Genomic DNA, 8,124 nt, shown 5'->3' with positions numbered 1-8,124 from the left:
TCCTATCTTGGACCTATAGACAGAGCACAGTTCCTCAACAAAGCAGTCACACAATCTATGTTTGCTCTCACCGATGTAGAAAAGGCTCCACATCACATGTAGAGAAGATTCTTCATGCATTTTACCAGGATGTTGTCTGGATTAGAAGGTACGAGCCACAAGGAAAGGATGGATAAACTAAGGTTGTTTTCTCTGGAGAGCCAGAAGTTGAGGGAAGGTCTGATAGATGTTTAGAAAATTGTGAGAGGCATTGGCAGATAGAGACTTTCTCCTAGGGTAAAAATGACAAATCTCACTCTTATCCATATTTATTTTATAACGTGATACTCTTCCATATTTTTCTAATATTGTTTGTAATTCTATCAAGGATTCAGCTGTGACAGACAGATATAATAGCACATCATCAGCAAATAAGCTAAGTATATGTTCTTCCTGACCTACTATAAATCCCTTAGTGTTCAGATCTCTTCTTATAATCTCAGCCAGTGGTTCAATCTCAGCAAATAAGCTAAGTATATGTTCTTCCTGTCCTACTATAAATCCCTTAGTGTTCAGATCTCTTCTTATAATCTCTGCCAGTGGTTCAATCTCCAAAGATTTATTAGCTTGTAATATGCCCAAAACTCTCTCAATTTCTTCTCGTGTGAAAGGGGCATCCAAATAATCTGTTCTCTATCTACTAATTTTGGAAGTTCCATGAGTGCCATCTCATTTTTATCTCCTAATAATTCTGATTTGTATAGTTTCATATATTATTTATTTCTTATTGATTAATATCAGCCTCAGTTGTTATTGAATTTATCACCCCAGATGATTCCCCTGCCTTTACCTGCAAAAACGTTATGTGCCCATTCTCCTAATTTGTATTATTTTTGTTTAGTTTTTAGTATAAATTTTTCCATAAGCTTTTAATGTTATCTCTCATTTTTTTAAATTCTCTAATAATCTATATTTTTCTTGTAACCCCATTCTTTGATATTCTTTTTTCCTGTTTTGTTACATCTTTCTTTAAACCATCCAACTCTGTAGCATGTTCTCTCAAGATTTTTTGTTTAAGGGATAATTTGTCCTTTTAAGTAAGCTTTAAGTGTATTCCATATTAAAAAGCTATTGTTAGTAGAAGAAAGATTAGTTTCATAAAATATTTCTATCTGTCTCTTAATAAACTCACAAAATTCTTTTATTTTCAACAGTGTGGCATTAAGATGCCATCTATACACACTTTCTTGTTTTTCCGTTATCACAATAGTTAAAGTTAATGGAAAATGATCTGATAAAAGTCTCTCCAAATATTCCATTTTTACCACTCCCCTTTTTAACTGATCGAACATTTTTAAAATAAAATCAATCCTTGTATGTGAATCATGTACCCTTGAGTGGAAAGAGTAGTCTTTTTCTTTGGGGTTAAGCTGTCTTCATATATCAATCAAAATTAAATCCATCATAAATGATAGTCACTTTTGCCCCGGTACCTATTCTGCCTGATTTATCCATTATTGGATCTAGACAGAAATTGAAATCTCCTCTGACCAGTTTATCTTGTCTTCCCTCTGCTGTTTTTAAAAAGATATCCTTCGAAAAGGCTTCATCATCATAATTTGGTGCATAGCTATTCATAAAAGTCCATAATTCTGCATAAATTTTACAATGTGCCATTACAAATCATCCAGCTTTGTCAGTCAGTGCTTATTATATTATTATCGGTATATTCTTATTAATTAAAATCGCTACTCCTCTTGCTTTTGAACTAAATGTGGACAATATTACTTGTCCCACCCATCCTCTTTTTAATTTAGCATGTTACGATTTGGTAAGATGAGTTTCTTGTAGTTTTTTTTTAAGGTGTGCCAAGACCCCCTTCTTCTTCACCGGCCCGTTTATCCCATTAACATTAAGACTAATAAATTTTAGAATGGATGAGGTAAAGATGTTTCAGGCCTGCGCCCTTCTTCAAAAGTATGAAAAAAACAGGCAAGAACTGAATAATAGAAATGGTAGGGGGATGAGCAATTCGGTATGTAGAAGAGGCCAGGAGAAAGGAGATTTGAGAATTGATGTGGGGGGGGGGGGGGGGGGGTGTAGCTCTGTGAATGCAGAGTTGAGGAAAAGGAGAGAGGGAAAAGGCAAACTGGAAAAGTCAATGTTAATGCCATCTGGTTGGAGGGTGCCCAGGCAGAATACAAAGTGTTTTTTCTTCCAATTTGTGGATGGTCTCAGGCTGGCAGTGTATGAGAACATGGATAGACATGTCAACATTGGAATGGAGTGGGGAATTAAAATGGGTCACCAGTGGGTGATCTCCTCTATTGCAGAACACAGAGTTGAGGTGATCTCCCAGTCGGCATCCAGTCTCTCCAAAGTAGAGGAGACCACAATGGGAGCTCTGAATGCAGTAGATGACCTCCGCAGACTCACAAATGAAGCATTGCTTCAATTGGAAGGGCTGGGGCCCTGAAGGAGGAGATGTGGGCACAGATGAGTTACCTCCTGCAGTGACTGGGGTAGGTACCAAGTGGATGAATGGTGGGAAGGTAGGTCACAGAGGGAGTGGTCCCTGTGGGAAGAGGAGGGAGGAGCAGAAAAGATATATCTGATGTTGGGATTCCGTAAAAGGTCGCAGAAATGGTAGAAGATGATGTATGGACAAGCATGTCAGCAAGGGAATGGGGCAGGGTATTTGAGACCACTTGAAAATTGGAGGAACAACACCTTGTATTCTGTCTGGGTCTCTGGCTTCCATTAGCCACCCACCTCCCATGTCTTTTTTTCTGTAGCTCTGTCCCTCGCTCTTCCTTTTTCCCTGTGCCTCCTTTGCCTCAGCTCTACATTCACAAACCCAACCTTTCCACCCCCACCCCATTATCAATTCTCACCTTTCCTTCCTCCTGGATTCTTCTCAATATCGAATAATCATCTCTTGTCTGTTGGTCTGCCCTCCTGTCCCTGCCATTTCTTTTATATAAATGCTGCCAGCTTTTTCCATACCTTGAAGAAGGGCTCAGGCCTGAAATGTCAGTAATACATCTTTACCTCTTTTGGATGCTACAAGAACTGCTGAATTCCTCCTGCATTCGTGTTTTTACCATAATCAGCTTCAGCAGACTTTCACTCTGTATGAGAATGGTGAAGGGAATTAAAAAGATTGGCCACTGGGAGTTCCAGCTTCCATCCAAGGACAGAGGAGCCAGTGTTAAATGAATAGCATTCAATCACGCTGGTGTAGTGGAGGCCACACCAGGTAGAGCTAATGCAGTAGATTATTTTGGACGAAGTGCATGTGAAACACTCTCACTTGGAAGGTCTGTTCATTCTTTTGGATGGTGAGGTTGGAAGGAAATAGAGGGAGTTTTCATATCTTTGTGGATGCACTGGGTGGAAGCATGGAAGAGCAGACCAGGGCATCAGAGACAAAACAGCTTCTGCAAAAAAACCAAGAGGTTGGGTAGGGCTGGTGGTGGAATCACACTGAAGTTGTCAGAAGTAATGAAGAATGATGTGCCAAATGCAGAGGATGATAGGATGAAATAAGAGTACAAGGGGAATTCATTCTTTCTGATGGGGAGTCAGGATGTAAACAGAAGGACGTGAAATGGAGAAGGTGGGTTGAGTCCTTTATCAATAACAGCAGTGGTAGGGGAGAAATCCCTGTTTCTTGAAGAAAGAGGGGGCATCAGATGACCTGGAGAGGAATGCCTCATCCTGGGAAGAGTTGCAGCAGAGGGACTGGGAGGAAGGGACAACATCTCGATGAAAAGTGTAGTCCAGTTACCTGCGCAAGCCAGTGATATTGCAATAAATGTCTGTGGATAATTTGTATACTGAGCTGGATACAGATAAGTCCAGAAATGGCTCAACTTGAGGGTGGGTGGAAGTTCTGTATGGGCACAAGAAACAGCAGCAATACAGTTGTCAGCGCAAGGGAGAAAGACAGGGATTGTTCCACATGCATGCGTCCTTGTGTGAGCTCATGGTTACTTTTGTGTTTGGAGGGTATCAGGTTCAGTGGGTTCATAGAGAGAGGAGTCTGGGCACAATCCATCTATTTCTCTACATATAACATTCCATCCTTTGGAAACCACATCACTCTCCAATCACTACAAAGACCATCAATAACTGGTTTCTATATAGTAAACTCAATGTACATGTTGCTACTTTTTTTTTTAAACTATGCAAACCAAGTGGATTAATATATAGAAAGTGTCTTCTGTTTACTGGACAAAGCATAAAATTAAACACAATGGCAATGCCTCAGCAGTTCCCCCCCCCCCCCACCCCCCAGTGACCAAACAGTGTCATTGTGTTCCTGATGGAGCAGGGTGTTGTGGGAGGTGCTCCTCAGTGTCAGAGGAAAGGGAAGAAAAAGAAAATTGCCTGGTCACTGAATCGCATGCCTGGTTTCTCCAGCTTAGCTGGTAAATGTGTGCAACCATCAGCTTTTGCAAGCAGGCAGTGCAAGGTCATCCATGAGGTGACAGATGCCCATCGCCGTGCTACCCAGTGGTGAAGCGGGGCCAGATCAGCAGGCATACATCCAGCATGTACCCGTATCTCCTGGGAACGCCCAGTTTTTCTGGGTTGTAGCCTGACACCAGGATGTCGTTCATGCTCACGTTCCCTTTAACCGAATGCCACAAAAAGTGCCTGTGTTGGTTCTCTGTAACAATAGCCAGGAGGAGTCAGGGATGAAAGTTTGGCCACATTAGCAGTTTTAAATAAAAGCTCTTGAAGCGCCTACCCCTTGAGGTATTTGTTTCCGTTAATGCAGGGGTGTCAAACTCAAATTCACGGAGGGCCAAAATTAAAAACTTGGACTAAGTCGTGGGCCAAACTAAATATTTATTGAAAATTTTCAACAACATCTGCATGTTTTCTCTTCTTTCAACATATGTAATGTTAAACTTTTTCTTATTAAAATAAATGTTTAATAATAGTTTTGGTTAAACTCTTTCCAGAAGAAGCATTAACAAATGAGAAATAAAATATTCAATAAATAATATTTCTCTATAGCCTTTAAGCTCCTTTTAAATGTTTTTTTTTCACAAGCCAACAAGTCAAAAAAATAACAACTTGCTTCAATGACAAACAGGTTTGTCTTTTAAAATGATGAACATATAGTCTCCCTCCCCCCTGTCTTGAAAGGTCCTGTTTTCTGTCTTTCGTTTGGCCATTTTCCATAAGGGGTTTATTACATGTGAGTTGGGCGACAAGTCGCAGATGCTAATGAAAGGAAAGAGAGGAGGTGGGGGCGATTAGCGGGCTGACGGGCCGGCGCCAACACATTTGCAAAGCATTCTGGGATTTGTAGTATTAGCTGTGCATGCGCTATACTGGTGCGGCGGCCAGCGGGCCAGCTCTAATACATATTTGATATGATCTTGCGGGCCAAATATAATTATATCACGGGCCAAATTTGGCCCGCGGACCTGAGTTTGACATGTGTGCGTTAATGGGAGGCCTGGTAGGGACACTGTCATCGTCGAGTCGAAACAAAATATATACTTCTTTGGTAGTATTTGATCTGTGGCACTCTTCTTATAAACTGTAACATTGTAATAGTGATCGGCAACTCCAATTTCCCAGTGTGTTGAGAGACATTGTTACCACAGCTCAGGGTGCAATTAAAGAGAGAAACAATGCACAGTTGGCCTAGCAGTTAGTGCATCGCCTTTTACAGCACTAACAATCGGGACTGGGGTTGGAATCCCACACTGATGTAAAGTGATTTGTATTTTCTCCCTGTGCCTGCATGGGTTTTCCCCAGGGGCTTCAGTTTCTTCCCACAGTGCAAAATGTACCGGGGATTGTAGGTCAATTGGGTGTAAATTTTAATAAAGGGTCTGTCGCAAAAGCTGCACTCGGAATGTGCATAACAAAAGATGCAGTTTTCTGTGAAGCTGCAGCTCAGTGTTATGTAATATACAGTTTCTAACACACTCTAACAAGACAGGGGCTTGAGCAGACACTCCTGATCACTGTACCTTGGGGTGCGGCTCAGTGTTGAATAATATGCAGTTACTAACATATCTAACAAGTCATGGACTTAAATGCATACTCCCGATTCCCTGCACCAACAAGGATTGGGGGGGGAGGGGGGGTGGCAGCAGCTCTCTGCAAGCACTGATCTATTGCAGTACTGCAACCCAGCTTCATTGTAGTGCACACCTTACCCATGACACTTCCTGCAATATCCACAGCTATGACTTGACATGGAGCGGTGTCCGGGGCTTGAACCCTGAGCCAGAGAGAAAGAATGTGCCATGTTATATACAGTTCTGATCTGGATACCTAGCCAATAATGAACCTAGGTAATTTAAATGAGCCAACAGCAAGGTATGCACTAATTGGTGGCCGGAGTCCATCCTTAATTGACAGGTGATTTGACTTCTGAATAAGTTTCAGACTGGGAGGACACGTAGACCACCTGCAATCCATAATATTCCAAACAGGCACGGAAGCCACATGTTTCTCCATAATCCACATATAACAGCTGCATCCTAAATTTGGGGGAAAAAAATGGGAGTCGTCAAAATAGAAGTTGTTAAAGGTAGGAACCAGTCTGCTAAGTGGAAGAAGACCATTGGATGAGGGAAAATTAATAGGTCCATGTCCAAGAAAGAAGCAAAATCGTACCTGATGAGAAATGGGTGTGTATAGGGATTGCACATCTATGGTGAAGACAACCCAATGTGGGCTGGAGAATTGGAAGTTTTCAAAAAGATACACAGCATATGTGGAAAGAGAGGGTCCAAGGGAAGAGCAAGACACTGTCAAGGTATGTATAAACTCCTAGCAGTTACTGGATGGAGCTCTTCATAATACACAATTTGCTGCTTTTGTCTTTCAAAGAGCTGGAAGACTTGAAATATAACTTCCAGTAAAAACATTATGTTGGAGAAACACAGCAGGTCAACAGTGTACTTTAAATAGCAATGATAAATATACATAGCTAACATTTCAGACTTGAGCCCTTCTCCATGGATTGCCACTCTGTCATGGTGAAGAAGCTTGTGGGGTCCTGTGATCCCGAGAGTGATGCCATCTGGTAGGGTAACCCATAGCGGTAAGGACAAGGGTGAAGTCCCCAACAAAGAACAATCCAACCAAGACCTTAATGGTGGAACAGGGAACAAAGTTACAGGCATTGAGTTCAAAGGCGGACAAAGGCAGCAACAAATCCATCAACTCCAGATGTGGTTTTCATGCCATTGGAATTAGTTGGTTGATTTTTGTGCTTCTTAGAGTGAAACATCAAGTATACTTTAAACAAATACACACTCAGGCATCTTCGCTCTGTGGATCAATGGTACAAAGGCCATCATCCTCAACTTTGAGGCATAGCCACAAATATAAAGTTGCTGAATTTCTCCAGCATTGTGTTTTTACTTCAACCACAGTGTCTGCAAACTTTTGTGTTTTACTTCTGCCTACTGCAAAACTCTGAAATCTCTTTGAGAGATACCTACCCTGAAGAAGTTCTCCTTTGCTCTCCGGTGAATTCTATGGATTCTCTCTCATAGATCACCATCTGAAATCCCTGCTGCTCCCAGGCTCTATGACCCTGTACTCACGCAGACTCGCTTCCATACACACATTCCTTGATCAGAAGATCACATATACAAGAGCAGAAGTAGGCCAATCAGCCTGTCAGGTTGCTCTGCCATTTAATCATGACCTGATCTTTATCACTCAGCCCTACTCCCTTAGCCTTCTCTCCCTAACCCTTGATGCCCTGATGAATCAAATATTTGTCAATTTGTGTCTTAAATACACCCAACGTGTATTGCTTCCACTGCTACCTGTGGTAACGAGTTTCACAGACTCACAACCCTCTAGCTAAAGAAATTTTTCCGCATTTCTATTTTAAATTGATGCCCTTTTATCCTGAAATTGTGGCCTCTTGTCCTAGATTCTCCTACAATAGGAAACAACTTTATCACATCTACTCTGTCCAGACCTTTTAGCATTTGAAATGTCACTATGAATTTGCCCCCCCCCCCCCCAATCCTTCTGTACTCCAACAAGTACAGTCCAAGAGCCGACAAATGTTTCTCATATGCAAATCTTTTCATTCCTGGTATCAATCTAGTAAATCTTCTCAAATAAGGCACTCAAAACAGTATACAG

The sequence above is a fragment of the Narcine bancroftii genome, chromosome 9 (genome assembly GCF_036971445.1).
Source record: "Narcine bancroftii isolate sNarBan1 chromosome 9, sNarBan1.hap1, whole genome shotgun sequence".
Taxonomy (NCBI): domain Eukaryota; kingdom Metazoa; phylum Chordata; class Chondrichthyes; order Torpediniformes; family Narcinidae; genus Narcine; species Narcine bancroftii.
Note: the sequence above shows the minus strand (reverse complement) of the source record.